The 17395-nt window shown below is 42.7% G+C and overlaps 1 protein-coding gene across 2 annotated transcripts in view; it reads left to right on the forward strand.

The window, feature by feature from the left end:
- Positions 1–17395, forward strand: part of LOC125464034 (coronin-1C-like) — a 171267-nt gene that overhangs the window by 19585 nt on the left and 134287 nt on the right. Inside the window, exon 1 of one of the 2 annotated variants that reach the window (XM_048556003.2) lies at positions 7776–7908. The exons of the other annotated variant lie outside the window; for it this stretch is intronic. The gene's annotated coding sequence lies outside the window, so the exon portion shown is untranslated. Of the gene's footprint in view, positions 1–7775; positions 7909–17395 lie in introns of those variants that run through there. 2 annotated transcript variants of the gene reach the window in all.

Genomic DNA, 17395 nt, shown 5'->3' on the forward strand with positions numbered 1-17395 from the left:
TCAGGACAGACATTGAAACGAACTGATCAATCTTCTGGTCTGCACAGCTTCAGCGACATTGCGTGGTGCTTTTTCCTAACCGGCTGAGAGCTTAAGTTGCTTTTAAAAGTATTTTTTCTCTGCTTCTGCTCTGCAGGTGCTCCAGCATTTGAAGGTAAGTTTTCCACGGCCATCATTAACCCTCCAGTGCTTCTCCCTCTTGCAAGGTTTTTTTCGAAACTGTCTGTGGTTGAGACAATTCATGAGGAAGAGGACACATCACAACAATGATGAGCCTGTACTCATCTCATGTTCTGACAAATATACTATTTATCAAAGTGTAGATGGATAGCATCCAAAATGGAGAGCCATGGTTGGTTTTCCTTCCTAAATCTTGAAGCATTAAACGCAAGGATAGCAACTTTTGTCTCTTCAGTGAATTCTTTACAATAAGGCAATTAAATCTGGGTCTTTCTATTGGATGATTTGATTGTATCCTTTATCAGCTGAACCACTTAGTGAGTGTCCACACATGCAATCCTTTTTGAAGTGTAGTGATACAACAATTTTTGTTGTCAAGTGCCAACAATGTAATTTAAGTTGCTCATTAACTCCTCTTGCATCACGCATAGTAACCTCCCAGATTAAGCTAGTAAGAACAATGTCTGGGCCTGATACAGTAGCTGCTGTCATTATAAACATTCCGTCTTGAGTGGCTGATGTTTACTTATCTGACCCTAATGTTGATATCAATCGTCACGACCTATCATCACAATGCTGACCATATTGATAAATTATGTCAAATGATCAAAACTATTTGTGGATGCCAGTCTTGTGGATTGATGTAGATTGCAAATTATATTTCTGGAGCCTGACTAGATTTAAAGTACAACCCTTAAAACTGGTACAAGCCTTAAAGCTGGGAGCTCATCCCAGTTCAGATCCCCCATCTGATAGTTGCCAAGAGTAATGGGGTGTTTAACAGTAATCATTCAGCAACTTGTAAGCAGGCACATCCCTGAATTGCAAATTGCCACAAGTCACTAGATAATTTGCATCACTCCACTATTAGCCTCATCAGAAACAGGCAGCTCCCCTTCAGCATTCCCTATGGATTTCATAAAAATGCTGATTTCAGCCATTTAGCTGTCAGTTAAATCTGCTGAAGCAAGTTAAGGTCTGTTACTTTTTAATGAGGAAAGTTAGATTCCTGCAATGTCAATCAACCCCTCCTTCCCAAGAAGAAAACAATTTAAACTGTGGAGTCTTGTTCCTTAAGGTCATCATTTGAAATTTTAAAAATGTAAGAATTGAATTGTTTTTCTGACTCTTCCCAACATTTTTTATTTCTTCATCTAAACTTCCTTTCTCTCTCTTTACTTCTTGTTCTTGCCGTGATTTGACTCTAGTTGAACTTATTTTCTTCTTTGACTTTCTTGCTTCAGTCTTAATCCTTAAGCTTAATGAGTAAGGGAGACGAGCGTTAGTCCTGTCATTTACGAAGGTCTCTGATGTTCTTATTGTCTCCACTATGCTGTTAACAGTGCTCACTTCCAGCAGTTTACAGTACAAACATTTGTGAGATGAAGGTTGAGGGAAAGATCAGCTCACAGAGCATGCTCCAGCAAAATCTAGGTGATTGTCTTCCAATTGTATTGTTTAATACACCAATGCCAGTTGAGATTCATTTGAACTATGAAATTCAATTTGACCCCACAAAGTGACGTTCCAAAACCTCAACTGTTTTGCCATCAATAAACCTTCCTTTGCTTCTTTGTCAATAACCTTAGGACTATACCCCTCAAAAAAAAGCAAATTAATTTCAAAATTAGCTCTCCTGCTTTATCCAGATGGTACATCCTTGATGATATTGTGCGTTCTATAATGTTTCAGACGTGATTTCCTGTTATGTAGCCGTGCATTATGATTGTGTTTTGGTTCCCAGTTGTTTACAGTAGTCACTTTCAACTTGGAAAGATGTGAGTTCTTTGTCTAACTGCTTTGTTTTTTTGGACGAACACTGCTTAGACCATCAATGTGTTACCATTCCCGTGCTGCCATGAATGTGCTCACACTAGGACACATGCTATTAGTTCCTGGCTCTTTACAGTTACATTATTGTATTGTTGTGGATATAATAGATCTAATCCTGGCTCATAGTTGTTAGGTAAGTTTAGTGTATCTTGCTTTGGGAGAGAGTGATCAGCCTGGATTACCAAGATAATAAAATGTGAGGCTGGATGAACACAGCAGGCCAAGCAGCATCTCAGGAGCACAAAAGCTGACGTTTCAGGCCTAGACCCTACATCAGAGAGGAGGATGGGGAGAGGGAACTGGAATAAATAGGGAGGGAGGGGGAGGCGGACCGAAGATGGAGAGTAAAGAAGATAGGTGGAGAGAGTATAGGTGGGGAGGTAGGGAGGGGATAGGTCAGGCCAGGGAAGACGGACAGGTCAAGGGGGTGGGATGAGGTTAGTAGGTAGATGGGGGTGCGGCTTGGGGTGGGAGGAAGGGATGGGTGAGAGGAAGAACAGGTTAGGGAGGCAGAGACAGGTTGGACTGGTTTTGGGATGCAGTGGGTGGGGGGGAAGAGCTGGGCTGGTTGTGTGGTGCAGTGGGGGGAGGGGACGAACTGGGCTGGTTTAGGGATGCAGTAGGGGAAGGGGAGATTTTGAAACTGGTGAAGTCCACATTGATACCATTAGGCTGCAGGGTTCCCAGGCGGAATATGAGTTGCTGTTCCTGCAACCTTCGGGTGGCATCATTGTGGCAGTGCAGGAGGCCCATGATGGACATGTCATCTAGAGAATGGGAGGGGGAGTGGAAATGGTTTGCGACTGGGAGGTGCAGTTGTTTGTTGCGAACTGAGCGGAGGTGTTCTGCAAAGCTGTCCCCAAGCCTCCGCTTGGTTTCCCCAATGTAGAGGATGCCACACCGGGTACAGTGGATGCAGTACACCACATTGGCAGATGTGCAGGTGAACCTCTGCTTAATGTGGAATGTCATCTTGGGGCCTGGGATAGGGGTGAGGGAGGAGGTGTGGGGACAAGTGTAGCATTTCCTGCGGTTGCAGGGGAAGGTGCCGGGTGTGGTGGGGTTGGAGGGCAGTGTGGAGCGAACAAGGGAGTCACGGAGAGAGTGGTCTCTCCGGAAAGCAGACAGGGGTGGGGATGGAAAAATGTCTTGGGTGGTGGGGTCGGATTGTAAATGGCGGAAGTGTCGGAGGATGATGCGTTGTATCCGGAGGTTGGTAGGGTGGTGTGTGAGAACGAGGGGGATCCTCTTAGGGCGGTTGTGGCGGGGGCGGGGTGTGAGGGATGTGTTGCGGGAAATGCGGGAGACGCGGTCAAGGGCGTTCTCGATCACTGTGGGGGGAAAGTTGTGGTCCTTAAAGAACTTGGACATCTGGGATGTGCGGGAGTGGAATGTCTTATCGTGGGAGCAGATGCGGCGGAGGCGGAGGAATTGGGAATAGGGGATGGAATTTTTGCAGGAGGGTGGGTGGGAGGAGGTGTATTCTAGGTAGCTGTGGGAGTCGGTGGGCTTGAAATGGACATCAGTTACAAGCTGGCTGCCTGAGATGGAGACTGAGAGGCCCAGGAAGGTGAGGGATGTGCTGGAGATGGCCCAGGTGAACTGAAGGTTGGGGTGGAAGGTGTTGGTGAAGTGGATGAACTGTTTGAGCTCCTCTGGGGAGCAAGAGGCGGCGCCGATACAGTCATCAATGTACCGGAGGAAGAGGTGGCGTTTGGGGCCTGTGTAGGTGCGGAAGAGGGACTGTTCCACGTAACCTACAAAGAGGCAGGCATAGCTGGGGCCCATGCGGGTGCCCATGGCCACCCCCTTAGTCTGTAGGAAGTGGGAGGAGTCAAAAGAGAAGTTGTTGAGTGTGAGGACGAGTTCAGCTAGGCGGATGAGAGTGTCGGTGGAGGGGGACTGGTCGGGCCTGCGGGACAGGAAGAAGCGGTGGGCCTTGAGGCTCCACACTGCCCTCCATCCCCACCACACCCGGCACCTTCCCCTGCAACCGCAGGAAATGCTACACTTGTCCCCACACCTCCTCCCTCACCCCTATCCCAGGCCCCAAGATGATATTCCACATTAAGCAGAGGTTCACCTGCACATCTGCCAAAGTGGTATACTGCATCCACTGTACCCGATGCGGCTTCCTCTACATTGGGGAAACCAAGCGGAGGCTTGGGGACCGCTTTGCAGAACACCTCCGCTCAGTTCGCAACAAACAACTGCACCTCCCAGTCGCAAACCATTTCCACTCCCCCTCCCATTCTCTAGATGACATGTCCATCATGGGCCTCCTGCACTGCCACAATGATGCCACCCGAAGGTTGCAGGAACAGCAACTCATATTCCGCCTGGGAACCCTGCAGCCTAATGGTATCAATGTGGACTTCACCAGTTTCAAAATCTCCCCTTCCCCTACTGCATCCCTAAACCAGCCCAGTTCGTCCCCTCCCCCCACTGCACCACACAACCAGCCCAGCTCTTCCCCCCCACCCACTGCATCCCAAAACCAGTCCAACCTGTCTCTGCCTCCCTAACCTGTTCTTCCTCTCACCCATCCCTTCCTCCCACCCCAAGCCGCACCCCCAGCTACCTACTAACCTCATCCCACCTCCTTGACCTGTCCGTCTTCCCTGGACTGACCTATCCCCTCCCTACCTCCCCACCTATACTCTCTCCACCTATCTTCTTTACTCTCCATCTTCGGTCCGCCTCCCCCTCTCTCCCTATTTATTCCAGTTCCCTCTCCCCATCCCCCTCTCTGATGAAGGGTCTAGGCCCGAAACGTCAGCTTTTGTGCTCCTGAGATGCTGCTGTGTTCATCCAGCCTCACATTTTATTATCTTGGAATTCTCCAGCATCTGCAGTTCCCATTATCTCTGATACTATTTTAGCCTGGATTACCATTCCCTTTTCTGCTCTGTGGCTTGAAAAAAGTTTGTGCTTGTTGTTAGGCGAGGTCAGAATTAAGATTATTTGCAATGGTCTTCACTCAAACAGCTAGAATTTCTGACTCTGTCATGTCTCTGCCGGAACCAAGAATTCATCTCATAAAGTGCTGAAAAATACCTAATAGATCTGGTGGGATTTATTGAGCGAAAACCACAGTCAATGTTCCATGTCAATGGCCCTTCAGGATTGATCTCCTAAGGACTATTGCAAGTTTGCACCATCACACAGCACACTGACCCCCTTTAACTTATATCCTGTTGTCCAGCATTTGGCTGAAAAGGCTTTTTAAAACAAGAAACAAGACAGAAAAAAAGCCTCCAACCCCCTCCAGCCCCTCATTGAAGACAATGATGGTTTGGTTTGTGGTTATAATTGTTCAAATGGTTTGCCAATGGCAGCAAGTTTATATTTTAATTGGCTCCCAGGAAGAGGTGGCTTTTCAGGCGACAGAAGAATGTACAGTCTCAGACATTCTGCTGCAATTTACTGTGTATCTGAACATTGCAAAGTTGAATCTATCAGAAGCAAAATTTTGAGGTTTATCTTATGTTCAATGTTTAAAGAGATTCATGGACATGTGTGGACAGAGCACAAGTAAAGGATACAGTGTTCATGCTAGAGTTTCAGATGTAGGTGCTGGGATTTGAAGGAATGTTTCGCATGGGTCATGCTGGTCTTCTTGTTCTGTTAGTTTGATTTGTTTTCCTCCCCAATACAGTTTAAGATAAGGCTGTGTAAGGCAGTTTCTGTTGCATTACTAGGCCATTCAGCCCCTATGCCCCACCTACCATTTAGATCAGTCTGTATTTTAACAGCATCTACTTCACTTGGTTTGGAAACCTTAACAACCTTATCTAATGAAAATCTATCAATCTCAGTGTTGAAATTTCAATTAGCCCCAGCCTCCAGATTTTTGGGAAGACGGTTTCCACGAGATTGTGTGTAAAGATATGCTTTGTATCACCTCTGAGCAGCTAAGGTCCAAATTTATGGTTATGTCCCCATTCCGAATTCCCCTACTAAATAGTAAAAACACCTTTATCTCCTGATCAAATACTTCAATCATAAAGACTTGCCTTAGATCACCATTAAGCATCTATATACAAGGGAACAGGAGCCCAGTCTACACAATCTATCCTAATAATTTAACTCTTTTTAGTTCTGGTATCATTCTGACAAAGTTGTTTTGTTCCCAACATAAGGCCAAAAACTGTTGCCTTCCTTCCTGAGGAGTGCTACGTGGTACTGAATGCAGTACGCCAGCTGGAATCTAATAGCAACTGATGTTTGACAGGTTTGTGAATAATACCATCATTCCAAGAACCCTGAAACCAGAAATGATGTCCAACTGAACTAATCAAATCCTGCTCACTGTGACTGGCAGGCTGTTTAATTGTAATAAATTTTCAAGCTGTGGAAGAATGTTACATGATGAAACCTCCAGGAATACAACGCAGCAACCAGCCTATCAGTCTTGTCTGTCTTTCATTTGCAGGTCTAGATAATGACAATACTAGGGAACACTGATGGAGCCATACCTTCGCAATACTGAGCTACTTCAGGGGAGGAGGGTATTTTTGGGTGGGGCAGGGAAGCAGAAAAAGCAAAAGTAGTCAGTGACATCACCTGGTCTCATTTGTATATTTTGATTAATCTAATGGTGACTATCAGTCCATCATCTGATCATAACTTGAATTTGCTGCTGAAACGGAGTAGTCACTCTGGCAATTAGGTGGGCCTGCAGAGAACATGTCTATTTTGACCAGTCCACACCTAGTGTATGTGTAGCCAGGGCAGTAAGTCCATACAGAGCACAGGGAACAGTAATAATTATAAATTTTGATTGTTTGATGGCTTGGTTCTTGTTGTTCGTATTTCACCACCTAGCAGGTTTCCTTCCAAACCATGCCCCAACCCAACTTGAAATTGTTCAAACACATAGAATGCTGAAGAAAAATCAGCGGGTCTGTTGGCATCTGTGGAGAGAGAAAAAAGAGGTAACATTGCGAGTCCGGGGTGACTCTTCAGAACACCTGAACACACAAAACTGTTTAGTTGTTCCTTCACGGTCACTGGGTCAAAATCCTACTGTCTCCTTTCTAGCAGTGTTGTGCATGTTCTTGGACCCACATGGACTACAGTTTCATCACCCCTTTCTCAAGAGCAAGTAGGGAAGTGTTATTTTGCTGGCAAAGCTGATACTCAAAGAAAGAATAATGACAAAATTCTGATCAGTGATAATGGGAACTGCAGATGCTGGGGAATCCAAGATAACAAAGTGTGGAGCTGGATGAACACAGCAGGCCAAGCAGCATCTCAGGAGCACAAAAGCTGTCGTTTTGGGCCTAGACCCTTCAAGGGCCTGATAGTTGGCGCAGTTACTGAGGGGACCAGGACAGCGATGCAGAGACAATGATGGCAATGAACGGGTGGCACCTAGGGGCTGCTCAGCTGAGGCTTCCCTTCAAGGGGTCTAGGCCCGAAACATCAGCTTTTGTGCTCCTAAGATGCTGCTTGGCCTGCTGTGTTCAGCCAGCTTCACACTTTGTTATCGATGACAAAATGCGTTGGGTACAAAAATGCATTTTGTGTTTGGCGATGGGGTTGTCGACGGTGGGTGCCAGGATGCTGGAGGTGGGGAAATAGATCGCCGCTTGGAGATACACCTCGACTCCAAGTTGTTACGGAAAGAGAACACGTCCGGGGACGCAGCACCTCCTTACGAGGACTGCCGGAAGCTGACGAGGGGGAAAAGCCGCGATTGGTCGACAGGGCTGTCAATAGGCGAAAGGGCGGGGACAGTGCGGTGGGCGGTGCCCAAGATCTGCGCAGGCGTACTCGGTCAGGGCGTTGCTTCCGGTGGCGGTGAGTGAAGGCAAGGAACGTTCGAAGCCGGGTACAGTGCGAGGAACATACAGGGGACTGGAAAATAAAGGGAATAAGTCAAGAGTCCGGGTGAGTAGGAGTGAGAACAGGTGTGGGGAGAGAGTTAAAATTGTCCCCTGGGGTCTGGGTGAAGAAGCCAGGGGGTGATAGTTGTAATCGTCTGGGTCTGTCGTTGGCGCCTGCTAGTTGGCATAGTTACTGAGGGGACCAGAAGAGCGATGCAGAGACAATGATGGCAATGGACGGGTGGCACCTAGGGGCTGCTCAGCTGAGGCTTCCCTTCAATTTATACGTCTGGGCTTGCTACAGCCCTGTGTGTGTGTTTGTTTTGGCAAGGATGGGTAAACGAATGATCAAAACGTTGTTCAATGGGTGTGCTCATTGGTGGGGAATAATGCTAGTAGGAGTTTGGCGTGGTTAGTCGAGTTTTGTTGGGCACAAGGATGTGCAATAATTAAAACACGAATTTAAGACTAATCGCTGTTGAAGATTTGAGGTGGAAGCACTTTTACGAGAGCTATTGCATTCACAGCTGTCTAAGTTCGGTGTGAACATTCGTTTTTTAACGAATGCTTAGTGTCAAGAAGCTCCGATTTTTTTTCCCCCGCAAACATAACTTTTTGCAATAAAAACCTAAAAAACTGCGGATGCTATGAATCAGGAGCAAAATCAAAGTTGCTGGAAAAGCTCAGCAGATCTGGCAGCATCTCTGAAGAAAACAAAAATCAGTTAACATTTTGGGTCCGGTCACCCTTCCTCAAACTTAAGGGCCACCGGATCCGAAGCGTTAACTCTTGGTTTTTTTTCTTCTTCACTGCTGCTAGACTTGCTCACCTTTTTCGAGCAACTTCTGTTTCCATAACCTTGGAAATCACCTTTTTTAATGAAGGTTTTTTAATACAAATTGTGCATATTCGATGCTAATGCCTAAGCTCAGTTTTGGTATGTTTTGTGTTATAGATCTGTTGCTTTGTGAATGGCCAAACATATCAATGTCGTCATAATTTGCTTGTGTTGTCAGGGAATGATTAAGATTTGTATGGTAAAACTTGGTTAACCTTTACTTTATAGGTTTGGTTAAAAGAAAAACATCTGGTGGATGGTAATGAGCTAGCTGGTTTTTGCATGACGTTAAAATGTTGTAATAGTTTAAGTAACTACGGTGTGTTTCTTTAAATTGCAAGAATCTGAGTGCAGTTGGTCATCCCTATTATGGTTAAATTAACAGACCAATATGTTTGAATTTCTAAGAGCATGTAAAAGTTATACAAAAGGTCTGTGAGTTGTTGTGTTTCCAATTCTGGTTTTCAAGCTTCTTTGAATACTGAGATACCAAAATTCAGATCAGACCAATCTGTCTCCAAAATACTGTAAAATTAATATAGGATTGTTTGGTGTTCAGAATGTATGACAACTGGTCTGATTTGTTTCTTTCCATCAGTTCTGACAATTTCTGTAAATGATTTCTGAATAACTTCTGTAACTGGTTTGAAGTCTCTAAAAGGGCTTAAATGCATTGTTGTGCTCCTCAGAGTTCTAAGCATATGTGAGACTTTACGAGAATTCAAGTTGCCAAAAATGGAAACTGGTGTGGAGAGTGTTTTTTAGTAGTCCAAATGATGCAGCAAACCCCTCTCTGTTCTTGCAGAAATCTGAAGGAGGTGCTGGCCTAGTGATATTATCACTGGACTTTCACTGCAGAGACCCAGCTAATGTTCTAGGGACCCAGGTTAGAATCCCACTGGAGCAGGTGTTGGAATTGGAATTCACTTTTTAAAAAAAATCTGGAATTAAGAGTCTAATGATGACCATGAATCCGTTGTTGTTTGGAAAAATCTACCTCATTCACTAATGTCCTTAGGCAGCAGATTTCCTTCCCTTACCTCGTCTGGTCTACATGTGACTCTGGATCCACTGCAATGAGGCTGAATCTCAACTGCCCTCTGGGCAGCTTGGGACAGGTCCAGCCTAACCAGCGATGCCCACATCCTGTGAGTGAATTTTTTTTAAAACGTGAGATTGTAGTCTGTGTGTATGTAACGTAAATTACCTTTTTCTTTAAAATTTTTATTGGCAGCTGTGTAATTAGCTGAAGGTATACAGCTGTGTGCTATGTACACATTGGAATGATATGATTAAAAAGCTACAAATTTAATTACTGTGAAATCCAATTGATGTGAATCTTATTAATAAAGCCATTTTCATTGCTTGCTGTAGGATGGAGGGTTTGAGGAAGAATAGAGATTGGCTTAGAATTGCTCAGTGAACTAACATAGTCACTAATGTTAGGTGCTGCTGTGGTCTTGTTTTAAACCTTACTTTGGGCCTCTTCACTCTGTCTACAGTGAAGTGTCCTGACTGTCCCATTTTATTTGCCAGATTTCTTCAGCATTTCAAACGTAATTCACCATTCTAGATTTGAACATTCTTGCCTTCATTTTCAATCCTTTGCTCTTCCTATTTCTGTACTTAAGAAATTCTGTCTAACTTTGCATCCCAGCAATCGAGTTATGCTCTTCCAGTTGTAGTCTACATTGCCACTAATAAACCAAATGATTGTGAGCTCTCAGCAGAGAGCTACTCATGGTATCTGAAGTCTGTTCTGAAATCTTCCGTTGTACCTATCTGTGCCACAAACTGCTTGTAAATCTGTTTATATTTTCAGCTACCCTCTTTCTTTGCTATTGTCCTGCTTCCTTCTCTCCCTTGGAGAGTGATATTTCATTTGAGTTCAAGGTGCCCGTCTTAACAGTTACTTATCAGATAATCCTGTTCAGAAAAGAAAACTCAAATTGAGAAGAACCTCAAGTATGAAGTACTCCGTCCTTGAGTTAGAAAATAGAAATGAATATTTTTCACTGTTTCCCTTTCTAAAATGGTACATTATTCAGCAATTGTCAAATGTTTGTACTGTTTTGAGCTGAAAAGAATGCTGTGTTTCCATTAGTCTCCTCTTACTTCACTAAGCAGCAGCTTGACTGGAAAAGCCTAAAGAACACTGTAGTCATGATGACATGGACATGAACTCCTGCATATTAGCATAAGAATTGTCCGTTTAAAAGTGATTTTAATTTACCAGTTAAATATGACTGATTCAAAGGACAGAATGAGCTTCATTGTTAGACTGCAGAAAAGACTATTTTAATTTAATAAAGTGCTATAACTATCCTCATTCACTGTGGCAAGGGATGGATTATAACTGATTCCTGACTTTTGCTTTTAGTGTTTCTTGCTGTAGTCTCTGAAGCATACTTTTAACTTATTAGTTTTGAATTACATGGCTGCTTTCTTTAAAATCTGATTCCTAATATTCACTTTTTAAAAAAATTCAAGCATTCTAATATTTGCAGTCCTTGCATTTTTGAGGGGCAGTGGCATAGAAGTACTGCTGCTCCATGTATAACCATCATTTTGATGTTGCCTTTGTAGCTGTAAGATGTGGTTTCCTCAGCCATTACGGAGATTATGTCAGGAAAAAGTGAAGTTCAAAAGCGTATGTAAAATTCCCACCCTTGCATATTTGTTGCTCTGCTGTCAAAATTGCTTGCCCCCTAGAATAGGGTGAAATTCCATAACCACTAATGAACTAAATAATTTTGAGCTATCAACAGAGAGCTACTCATTTTGTCTGAATTCTGTCCTGAAATCTTCTGTTTTACCAATCTGTGCCACAAACTGAGAGAAAACTGGCACATTTTAGATACAACGTTGCTTTGCTTTGCTTAGTGAATTGGGGACTGAAAATGGACTGGCGATACATCTTTCTTGAAGGCTTGCATTTATATAGCACCTTTCATTATTTCAGGATGTCCTGAGAGATTTACAAGCATTGAAGTACTTTTGGCATAGAACATGTAAAATGTGTGAAGTTGCCATTGTCCTAGCAGACCATACAGCTGCTCACTCGAGAGATAACTGGCAAGTTTAATCTGAGGGTCACCACAGCTCAGGCAAGGAGTGATGTGTTGAGAACCTTCAGCTGGTGTGGGAATTGTACTTCTGACATCACTCTGCAATACAAACCAACTGTCCAGCCAACTTGGCTAAATGAACATCACTGACTAGGCCAGCATTTGTCTATCCTTTAATTGTTCTTGTGATGGAGCTGATCTGCTGTAGAGAATTCTGGGCTCAGTAAGGCCACAGTGCTGTTACTGAGCTAAGAGCAAATTTAGCAGTGGAGGTTTGAGGGGTTTTCTCAAACAATTTGCAGTTATAAGTGTATTTCAAGAAGGAAACATCCCAGACCACTTCACAGGAGTGTTAATGAACATAATCTGATCTAAATCCTAGTGATATTGGGACAGATGACCCAAAACACAGTTGGAACTAAATTTTAATGAGCATTTTTAAAAGGGGTGAGAATTTTAGGGAGGAAATTCCAGAGCTTAACCAGCTGAAGTCACAACTGTCACCTCTGGCATGGAACTCCAGTACGTCTGAAGGCACTGCTGACTTTGACCTAGAGGAATTCAGTTCTTTAAAAAGGGATACAGTTTTTAGTAGGAACTGCAAACTGCAGCAAGCTGATGAATAGGATAAAGGGGAAAAATTTTAAATCAACAAAGTGCTGAAAATACTCTGGATAGGTAGTATGAGAGAGAGGTCGGTGTTAATTTTTCTAGTTAATTCTTGATTTCTCAAACATAGAAGACGTTGAGATTTAACAGTTTCGAAGTGGAATAGTGTAGGTGGCTGAGGTCAGAATGGGATGGAGGCCGGATTAAAATGGCAAGCAACCGGAAGCTCAGGGTCGCGCTTGCTGACTGGAAGGATGTCTTCAGAAAAGTAGCTGCCGAGCAAAGTTCTCTTTTTGTTATGTTGGATCATTAATACCACAAGTATCTTGCCTCAGGCTAGCAAGAGAAGGGAATGTGCATTTTCTTTAACTGAAGCATTTTGTTTTCAGTGAACATTCAAAGCACTGCCAAAATGCGAGATTAAAAATTGTTGGCAATGATCCCATCCACTTTTTCCCACAGAAGGCATAAAATATAGACATGTGGCATAATTTGTATTCTGCTTTTGCACTATGATTTTTTTGTTTTTGCCTTGCCTGCAGCAAGTCTACATCTGCTTTGGAACTCTTTCTTCTTTCAGAGATACTCGAGACAGGGAAAAATCTAAAGAAACGTCAAGATTTGTGCCTTGGTTCGGAGTTTGAATGTTTATAGGCCCTTACTGCATTGCAGTTTTAGTGTCAGCTGCAGCACAACAATGAGGCTGGTGTCTCTAGCAAGTTACCTTTGTTTCTCTAATTCAGTTTGTAGGGTGCCTAAGCATTTGAGGCAACAATCATGCTTGCTAAATGGTTGGAGGGTACATGACTTGAAAGCATTCTCTTCTGTATTGCTGCTGGTGATGCAATTGCTTCCAATGTAGGTGATTCAGTAATATAAACGCAACATGGTATGACTGCTTCTTTGGGAGCTTTATTGAACATGGGCAAGGAATAGTTATCTAATACAAAATTGACATCCAGCTTGGCCCATTGCTGGTAAATATTTTGCTGTTTTCCTTTGCTCTTCTCACTTTTTTGTTTTATTCATGTATGCTGTAAGCTATTTTGATTTTAAAAAATCTGCCATGTTATGCTTGTATTTGTAAAATTATATTTGGTGTAAAAGAAGCTTCCAAGCATAAGATTAGGAGCTCAAGTATGCCACTGGACCCTGGGAGCCCTCTTTGCCATTCAGTAAGATCGAATTGACACATGCAGACACGCACACCAAACCCAGTGCATTTACTTTACAAAGAACAGGGATGGAATGGGAGAAAATTTCAAGTGGTGGTTGAATTTCTATTCCAAATAAATGAAGGCTGTGGTTTTCAAGAGAATTGTTCAAGATAGGGTAGTAACTGATTGTTCATTGAACAGCAATCCAGAGTCCAGTGAATAACACTGGTAAAAGTGTATAGTTTAGGTGAGGCTATGGATCAATTTTTAAACACTAGATCAAGAATCAGGAAGACAAGCTTGAATTTGGGAATTGGGCCAGCTGGTACAATTTATTAAAGTGGACAAACATGTTCAGTGTGCTGGATGTATAGGTGTCAGACTTACCTCAGTAGTAGGGTTTGTGGCTAAGTCAGACAGTTATAGGTTCAAATTCCAGAGATCTGAGTGCACAATGCAGACTCCTCGTTCCGTGCGTTACTGAGATGTGATATTTCAGTTTAAACCAGGGCTCCATCCATTCTCGGGGGTGTCTTAAAGGTCCTATATCAGCAACGTGTACTGAGCAGTATTCATTCTTTAACTGATTCTGGGCATGTATCTTGTTAATGTTTTAGGATCTTGTGTACAAATTGGATGCCATGTTTCCCTGCATTACACTTCATGTATATATTTAACATTTTTGTTGGCTTTTAACATTTTTGAATGTTTTGTGTTAATGGAAATTTTTTTGTAATCACAAACCTTTTTCTTCTATTGCCTTTTTTTGGATAGGACTTGATGCAACAGATTTCTGGACTGGCTGAAGTTTCTAAATGGTGTAACATCCAGCACTTTAGATTTATACAGAACCTTTAAACTAATGAAATGTTCCAAGGAGTATCTTGACAAGTGTGTGGTACTGAAAGCAGGAAGGAAGATTTTGATCTAAATGGCAATAATTTGGAAAGTGAGAGGTAGAATGATACCTGGGTGTTACTGAACGCCAGTTGCTGAAAGTAAGCATGCAGATGTAGCACGAAGTGAAGAAGGTACACGGTATGTTGGCTTTCATTGTGTGAGGAAGGATGTTTTGGTTATGGAGGAAGTGCAACAAAACTTTACTAGGCTGATTCCTTGGAAGGCAGGACAGACGCATGAAGAGAGACTGGATTGGTTAGAACTCTATTCGTTGGAGATCAGAATAATGAGGGGCATATCTCTTAAAACCTAGAATGTTCTAAATGGAGTGGACAGGATAACTGCAGAATGTCCATTACCAATGACAACAGACTTGAACATCAGTGGGTACTCTAAAGATACGGGTAAACCATTTTAGGACTGAGGTGAATGTGATCAGCTTAATAAAAATGAGACTGTAAAGGTGACATAGGTGGATGAACTTCACATTTATTGCATTATTTCCCACCCTTTTTTATGTGATAGTATATTTGTATTATAACACACCCCATTTTATGTGGACTTATTTGTTTCCTCCCTTCAGACTTTGGTCAGCTACAAACCCTTTAACATTTTAACCTGGCACTAGGTGTAAAAGGCTGCTGGTTTAGGTTTGTGCAACATTTTGAAGACTCCTGGCTATGCTGTCAAAAAGCAATAAACAGAGATGCCCATTCATACTCATTCTAGGCCCAAAATGTCAGTCGTCTTGCTCCTGTGATGCTGCTTGGCCTGCTGTGTTCATCCAGCTGTACATCTTGTTATCTCTACCCATTCAATCGGCCATGCAGTGCACCATGAGCAAGGAGTTCTTTCAATGTTCCTATTCAACCAGTAGCAGTAATCACAGGTTAATTGGCTACCTCCTGTGTTGTTACTCATGGCACAGCACTGGTGCTGAGTTGCTACCCCATTCCATGCTCAAGCCCTAAATAGCCCTTCCGATTTCATTTTCTATTTTGTATATGGCTTTTCTGCAACAATGGTATGAATCTGTCTTCCTGATCTGTTGGTTATTGCATGCTGCGGTCATGATAGTTTTAACTTTTTGCAGGTAAGGGTGTTTAGGGAGTGTTCAGTTTTTTTTGCTTTATGACGGAAGTTGATGGCGGGGCGGGCAGTTTTTTTTATCCCGGAGTCCTGATTTTATTTCAATATCATGAGCAAGTGTTTTTTCCACAGTCCTACCCTAGTGAAGTCAAAACGACTAAACTTGCAAATTAGTTATGAGGTAGATAAATGCTTGCTTAAGGGAGTATTGGATCAGGGGGAATAGTGTGAAGGTATATGACTTTAGATAAATAAATAAAATATTCTGACTTTAAAGGTGCTAATATGTTGATATCTTGCCTTGGGTAGTGACCACCACCTATATCGTCATTCATGTAATATGAATTATAATGGGATTTTCACCAAACTGGTGAAGATACCTTAGTTGTATTTAGTTGTTTTCTCTGCCATTATTTTCATTTTAGATGTCAGCAAAATGGATTTTGAGAGAATTCTAGAGGGTCATTGGATAGTAATTGACAACAGAAAAACTGGGCTTTTTTTTTAAACTCCACTGACGGGATCAAGGGTAGCACTGAGCCTGTAGATCAAATTTGGGGCATTATCTCTGACTTCTTGGTTCTACTCTATTGGTGGAGTTTTCATAATTGCTATTGAAGTGAATCATCCTGCAAGAAAAGTGGACTTTGTTATAATTGACTGACTCCCCAGCACAGTCAGGAAGCAGTAAATAAATTATCCCTTAGCTTCTGACTGCATTTTGTATTTTGTACTTTGGCTTTTGAAGAGCTTTTCAAACTTAGGGAAACTTGCATGCTGCTTCACTAACATGATCATTTCGTTTGATATAACACGTTCATTGCAGATTTCTGGCCCAGAAATAGGGGCACTACACTGCACTACAAGAGCCCACCCAAAGCTATTGTATGTTTTGTGTTGTGCGCTGGTCCGCTGATTTTAAAGGTTACGTATTTTCCACATGTTGGGACTCTAGCTCACCAGGAGGATGTTTTCAGCAGGGAATGCAGGGCTTTAATTTTTCCCATGTCACCCCTCACCCTCTCTGCCCCATGTGAATTATTGATGAACAGGAATATCTTCCTTTTATTATAAAAGACATCCAGCTCAATTCACTAGAAATTCCACTCTTTAACCTTCTCTTCCTACCATGAGTGCTTGTTTGACACCTATCCAACAGTACGTTATGCTACTCTGATATCGCCAAAAGTTGTAAACCCTATTATCTATCAATTGCTAAGACTGTCCACATCTGTCACCATCTGCTGCTGACCCTCTTGCATGACTTTGCAAGAATGAACACTAGGCATTTGTTTGGCCTGTATATTTCCATTAAATATGGTGCAACAAGCTCTGACATATTCCCCAAACATTGAATTCATGGAGTTGAATGAATTGATAGGTTGATTTTTTTTTCCATGCTAGTAGAAGTTGACCCCACACCTGAAGGACAATATGGTGGCAAGCGACCAGATGATTGTGAAGGATAAGCTGTTCTGTGCTCCTGAGATGCCTTTGTACATGTGGAAGAAACGTCATTACTGGAGATACACTGACCAAATGAACTTCAATGTTGACAAATAGAAAATGCGTCATGTGGGGATGAAAAAAATGGGCAGCACACATTCCATGAAATGCATTGAGAGGTTATAGATGAAGCTGGAAAACACCTAGGCCTCATCCACATTCAACGTGTTCAATTATTGCAGGCTATAAAGTAATGAATGCAGTAGATGGTTAAAAGCATACAGTCAAGGTTGTGATATTAAAATTCTCCAATGCATTGATTACGCTGCCTCTCATATGGCGTTCGGTTATAATCAGTGAAACTTCAGCCTTCAAGACAGTGCAGAGAAAGTTCATGAAGCAGACCCTGATGGCTGGGCCTGTTATGACAGAAGCCTGGGTATA

Source organism: Stegostoma tigrinum, chromosome 26 (assembly GCF_030684315.1).
Source record: "Stegostoma tigrinum isolate sSteTig4 chromosome 26, sSteTig4.hap1, whole genome shotgun sequence".
In the NCBI taxonomy this organism is placed as follows: domain Eukaryota; kingdom Metazoa; phylum Chordata; class Chondrichthyes; order Orectolobiformes; family Stegostomatidae; genus Stegostoma; species Stegostoma tigrinum.